The sequence below is a fragment of the Furipterus horrens genome, unplaced genomic scaffold, assembly GCF_987537825.1.
Source record: "Furipterus horrens unplaced genomic scaffold, mFurHor1.1.pri manual_scaffold_4, whole genome shotgun sequence".
In the NCBI taxonomy this organism is placed as follows: Eukaryota; Metazoa; Chordata; class Mammalia; order Chiroptera; family Furipteridae; genus Furipterus; species Furipterus horrens.
The window spans coordinates 202,367,072-202,373,366 of NW_028327174.1; positions in this window are offsets into that span (position 1 = coordinate 202,367,072).

Here is a 6,295-nt window from a genome sequence, read left to right on the forward strand (position 1 = left end):
ATGGGATTTCGTTTTCAACTGCAGAACCAACCCAGGGTGCCAACTGTTTAGTTCGCCAGGTAGGGTAGGAAAAAAGTAATACTGTCGCCAGAACTACCACGATTTCAGAAAACGCACCAAAGGCACGGAGGGACTGCCGTCGGGAGAAAGGGCAGCCATTAAACGAGTGCATTTAAGAAAAACTCATGGCCTTGTCTCCATTTTTCTCCTTTGCTGCAAAGCAGACACTGGAAGTTACAGAACAAGCCCAACAGCCCTGTGACAAGTGGCCAAGCTGAGGCCTGGGGTGGGGGCTGGGGTAGCAGGGACATTCTGGTGGCCTCACAGGGAGAATCCGGGGTCTGGGTCTGTGGTGGCTCTGAAGAGCCCACAGCCACGCCTGCCACCCGCATTCAGAGCCCGAGTCCCCGACCCGGGGGAGCCTGGGCGGCTTCCTTATCCTCCTGGGCCCCTGGTGGGCAGCAGGCGGGCTACGCAGGGCCCCGGAGCTTGGGAGGAGGGGGGTGGGCACCGGGTGGGCCCCGGTGGGGGGTCTGGGGCCCCGGGTCCTGCCAGCACTGGCGCTGGCTCTCGAACCGTTTCACATCCTCTTCCGGCGGCTGTGTGGGCCGCAGGGACACCGCTGAGCAGGCGGCTCAGAGCCTGTGAGCAGGGACCGGGTTCCCTGTGGGGCTTCCAGGCCCCTCTTCCCGCGGAGCCTCGGTTTCCGGGCCCACGGTGGAGGGAGAGCAGGAAGGGGGATGCAGGGGCTCTTCAAACTCCCGTTCCTCGCCCCCTCCCCCCAGCTTACCTGGGGCTTCTGACCTTGAACTCCCCAGCACTGGGCTCTAAGGGAGAATTTCTTTCATGGAAGAAAGGGCTACAGCTCCGCCAGTCAGGAAGCCCTGGGGTGGGGCTCTCTAGGGGATGGTGGTGGGCACCCAGAAGTGGGGGGCTGGGTGGGTGGGTGTCAGAGAAACGAAGCTGGGGGTGGGGTCCAGGCGGACGCTGCAGCAGCTGCCTTCCTGCCCCCCCTGTACCCACCCTTGTGCCCAAAGCCAGAGTACGTCTCCCTGCACCCAAATCCCTCCAACGGCTCTGTCCCACCTGCAGGAGAATCCAAGTTCCTCCTGCCCCCAGCCCCTGACGACCCCCCATGCTCAGCTCCCTCCAGGCACCCCCGCAGGTTCTCCCCTCACAACCAGAGCCCCCTCCCGCTCCGGGTCCTCCCACCTCTGAAGTCTGCTCTGCGTGGTGACACTTAACCCTGACCTTCGAGAAACAGCGGAGGCGACCAGGCTCTGAATCAGCCAGCTCTGGGACCCTGGGCCAGTGACTTAGCATCTCAGGGCCTCAGTTTCCGCATTTGTAAAATGGATACATGGGTGCTGGAGGATGTGACAGGGACTCAGCATGGGGCTCGTGGTGGGCACACGGGGACCCGCACTCTGATCGGCTCCCTCAGTCACGTGCCTGCCCCAGTGCCTGGCACATAGCAGACACCCCATGCCTGTTGGCGGGGATTGCCCTCGCGCCCGGGGCACTGCCGCCTGCTCCGTCCTCGGGACCTGACCTCACTGGGCATGCCTGTCCCAGGACAGTCAGGACCGATACATCAGCACCGTCAGGAGACAGGCTGCTGTCTGTCTGTCTGCCTGCTCAGTGTGCCCTGCCGCCGAATCCCAGCGGAGAACTCAGAAATGTGTGTTATGCAAAACCAGGAAACCCCACTGGGGCGCTGCACGGCAGCCCCGGTCCCCAGGCAGAAGGCACAGGGCCACACGCAGGCCCGCCAGCCCCGAGGCAGCAGAGCTCCGAGGAGGGACACAGCGCTGGGTGCCTGGGCAGTCCCCTACTGGCCTCTCACCCCCACGTTGCCAGGTGCCTGGCGTGTGACCTCAGGCATTGCCTGGCCCAGTCTGGCCACCGTGTCCGTGTACCAGGGAGCTCTCCGTAGCCTTCGGGGGCGTTCGATAAAATGGGTCAGGGGGCTTCCCTGAGCTGTGGCCCCCTCATCTCAAGGCAGGTCCCTGGGCCCAGCGCCGTGGAAGGGACCAGTGAGAGAGGGGATGGGAGAGGTTTCCAAGCGTGTGGATTGTTTGAGGGGTGGGGAGCTGCAGGAGGCCCTTGGAGGAAGTAGGGAGCACGGGGACCCCCAGGGAACCAGGCTCTCCTGTTAGTCATGTCTGTGTGTTAATGCCTTTGAGTCAGCGAGCACTGACAGCGGGTTCCCCAGGCACCAGGCCCCCGCGAAGGACCAGAGCTCCAATCCGCAGCTCCCGCGCCCAAATGAGGCTCCCTGGGCTCTTCAACCAGCACCCCAGCCTCCTGGCCTGTCACCCCCACATTTCCCCTGCCCAGCCTCCAGCACAGGTCTGCCTGGCCTCAGGGTCCAGACTGGGGCTATTCCTTTCAGAGCCGCCCAGAACCCAGGGAGCCCCAGGGCTGCCGGTCTGAGTTCCAGGGGGTAGCAGGTTAACCAGCTGCAGGCAATTAAGGCAGAGCGCCCCCCCCAACCCGCCGCGCCTCCAGGAGGCGGGCCCTTGGGGGCGGGGCCTCAGAGGGGCGGGCGCACCCACCCCTCCTTCCAGGGAAAGAGCAGAAGCTTCTTTGTTCCCTGCCAGCCTGGCCTGGTGTCCCCACATGGTGCACCATATCACTGTCACCGCCTGGGACGAAGACTGGAGTGGCCATGGAGAGCCAGGGCTCTGGGGGCTGGGGACAGTTAGAGACGGCCCACCTGCACCCCCACCACCTGGCCATGTGCAGGGACTGGGGACTTCCTTTGCACCTACTGTGCCGCCCTGGCACCTTGGAGCACTCGCACCAGCCTGTCCCTGTCACACCAGATGGTACCACTGTTCCCTTGTGGCAGAGAGCTAGACACTAGCAGAGCACGGACGATGGGCCAGGTATGGGAGGTCACCAGGGCAGAGAGCCCCAGGTGCCCAGCCATGGGCAGAGCTGGGAGAACAGGACCTTGCCCCAGGGTGGCCTTCCCTCCCCTAGCGCATCCCTGGTCCAGCGGTTCAGACCTTTCTTATCGCTGGTCCTGCCCTTTGGCCCCTCCCTCGCCCTTGCCTCCCAGGCTTGTTGCTAGTCCTGCAGGTGACACCCCCTTGGAGGAGGAGCCAAAGGGTGACCTCAGGTGACTCCCAGTCCTTGCAAGACCACTCCCTGACGCCTTAACCCCTTGGGATAGCGTCCAGGCAGCTGTCATCTCAGCTCCAGGGCCAGTAAAGCAGCAAAACCCAACCAGCCCCGGGCCACCTGGGCTGACGTCAGGACCAGCTGCACTGGCTATGACCAATCAGAGGCGACTGTCACCCTGAAAGGGCACACCTGGAAAGCTGATGAACATTCTATTGTGATTCTCCCTTGGGGCCTCTCTTAAAATCCCAGTAGGACAGAGGACCCAGCGCAGTAGCTGGAGCCCTCCCGCTCCCCATTGGGGCCCAGCCTTTCCCATCCCCACCTCTAGGTCCCCTCCAGGAGTGTTACCTTTGCTCTACTCTCTGCCAAGCCCTGGCTGGTTTAGCTCAGTGGATTGAGCGTCGGCCTGCGAGCTAAGTGTCGCTGGTTCGATCTTCCAGTCAGGGCACATCAGAGAAGGAAAACTCTGACTCCAAAAAACCTCCGCTGCCTTGCGGCATACCTCTTCAGGGGAAAGGCTAAGGGAGTAAACCCTGACAGAAAATCCGGAGCCGGAGTCCCTAAGGCGGTTCGACGTTGTAGTCAACACCGGCAACTCCTGCGGCGCACCTGAAGCCAAGCTGTATTGACTCCGTCTTTCCCTTGGACCCTTCAGCTGCGAAGAGAGGGGGGGTCTGCTGCATGGGCAACAGCAGGCCCTCCATATCACCCTGCCCAGGCTCTGTAGCTTCAGCTTCACTGGAGAGGACACTCCAGCGTCATCGCAAGATGTCGATTCAACACGGGAGGAGACAGATACCGTGTCACTCCCGAGTCGGACTGCACAGCCATTCTCGGCGGTGCAGATAGACTCTTAAGAAGCTACACCATCGTCTCTCGAGACGGACGGCTGCCGACGACGACTCTCTGCCAAGCTCCGAGGGCCCCTTCTTTTGCTTCTGTGAGCAGTTTCCTGAACCCATTTCTTCTACCACTCATGTCTTCTACCTCTAGGACTTTTTTTGTCTTTTAATCCTCACCAGAGGACATGTTTATTGATTTTGGAGACAGAGAAAACCATCGATGTGAGAGAGAAACATCAATTGATTGCCTCCTGTATGTGTACCGACCGGAGATTGAACCCACCATCTACTTATATGTCCTGACTGGGAGTTGAAACCACAACCAAAACTGGCGTATGGGACGATACTCCAACCACCTGAGCCACTCGGCCAGGACTCTGTGACTTTATTTTTAAAGATTTTATTTATTTATTTTTAGAGAGAGGGGAATGAAGGAAGACAGAGAGGAAGAGAAACATCGATCGGTCGCATCCTGCACACCCCCAACTGGGGACCTGGCCCGAACCCAGGCCTGTGCCCTGACTGGGAATCGAACCGGTGACCTTCTAGTTCGCAGGCTGGTGCTCAATCCACTGAGCCACACCAGCCAGGGCAACTCTGTGACTTTCTAAAACTTTCTCTCATAGTTTGAGTCTTGGCTCTGGGTTCTGTCTTAGTAAGAACTCAAGCACCAAGGTTGCTGAACCAAGATCGGATCTGAGTTCCCCTGCGCTAACACCGGCTGCTGTCCTCGCTGCCGACACCCTCACCGGGCCCTGGACACCGGGGTCATGTACCTGTCACAGGCCCCACAGCGCTCCGCCCACCACGCGCCGTGGCCGTGGGACAGCACACCTGGCCAGCCACATACCAGCCCAGACGCAGCAAAACCCGGTTCACGGATCCGTGTGCACACAGATGTTCGCCAGTGTCCCTGCTGCCCAGACGCCGGCCCCTGGCGGGGCAGCATGCCTGGGGGGGCCTGTGGTGGCCCACATCTGCGGGCCCCCCTCCTCTCCCAGGCTCTGGGGGGGAAGCACAGTGTTGATAAACACTGCGTGGCTGTCGCTAGGAGCCGTGACTCAGAGCCAGAGCGGTGACTCCTCTCGAGGCTGTTTACTCGGCACGACATCCTGTCCAGGAAGCAGATAGGAGAGGCCTCGCCCGGCTTTCGCTCCTCTTTCCTGCAGCCTCTTGACCTGACTCAGGGCCTGGCCCGGGGGCCGGGGAGCCAGGGGGAAGCCCAGCTTCACCCCCCGACCCCCGTTTCTGGGAACCTCAGGCCCACGATCGAGTCTCTTACACACAGTCCCCACCAGCCGCCAGCCCGCCTCTGTTAGGTGGGGGAGACACCACGGCTGTGACAGTGAGTGAGCCGCCCCAGGGTCGGGAGGAGGGCTTGGGCCCCTACCCCTGGCCTCTCCTCCCTCGGGCTCTGACGGAGCACAAGCATCCGCTGCCCTGCAGCCTCATGGCAAACCCTTGCCCAGACTCGGAAGCCGTGGAGGCAGCAGCGGCCCCTGCAGCACCCCCACCCCCACCCCACAGCGCAGCCTGGCCCTGTCCTTGGTTCTCCTCGGTGGGGACAGAGCCCTCTGCCACTCAGCCTCTGATGAAGCCACAATATCCTCTGCTGTAAGACGGAGAAAACCAAGGCCCAGAGAGGGCGCACACATTGCCCATGCTGCGTGGCAGGTCCGTGCCAATGCAAGGTGCACATCCGGGCCTGGCAGCCCCCAGGGCACCTTGCTTCCCTCCACTCTGCACTGGGTTCAAGGTCACGAGAGAGCACAGGCCGGTTAGGGACTGCTGGGTCCCTGTCAGCGGTATGGGTGCTATGTCCCCCGCACGAGGCCCAGCCTGGGGATTCTGACTTCCATTTCTGGTTTGTCCCGCCACCAACCCAGTGCCTAAGCCGCAGTATTTCTACTATTCCCTGGTGTGCTCGTGTGGGTATCAGTCAATCGTCACAATATTCGCAGCAGGTTTGCAGGGGAGCTCAGGGACAAAAGCTCAGAGATGGCACCAAACTCACCCAAGCCACACAGCACTCTGGCTTTGAGGCCGGTGCTCCCAGCTCTTTACAACAAGAGCCCAGAATGGGTCTGTCTCTTCACTGAGCCTTTCTGTGGGCAGGAGCCCCGCTTTCCAGGAGGGCTGACGGGGGCTGGAGCCTAAGCGACTGTGGAAGGACAGCCGCCAGAAGGGGGAGACCCTGTCCCCTGCCCCCAGCTGGGGAGACCTGGGGAGCCCCCAGAATAGCAGAGCCACAGGAAGCACCTGCTGGGGGACAGACAGCAAGGGTGTGCTTATTTTGGCAGCTGAGGTTTGGCCTCACCGCA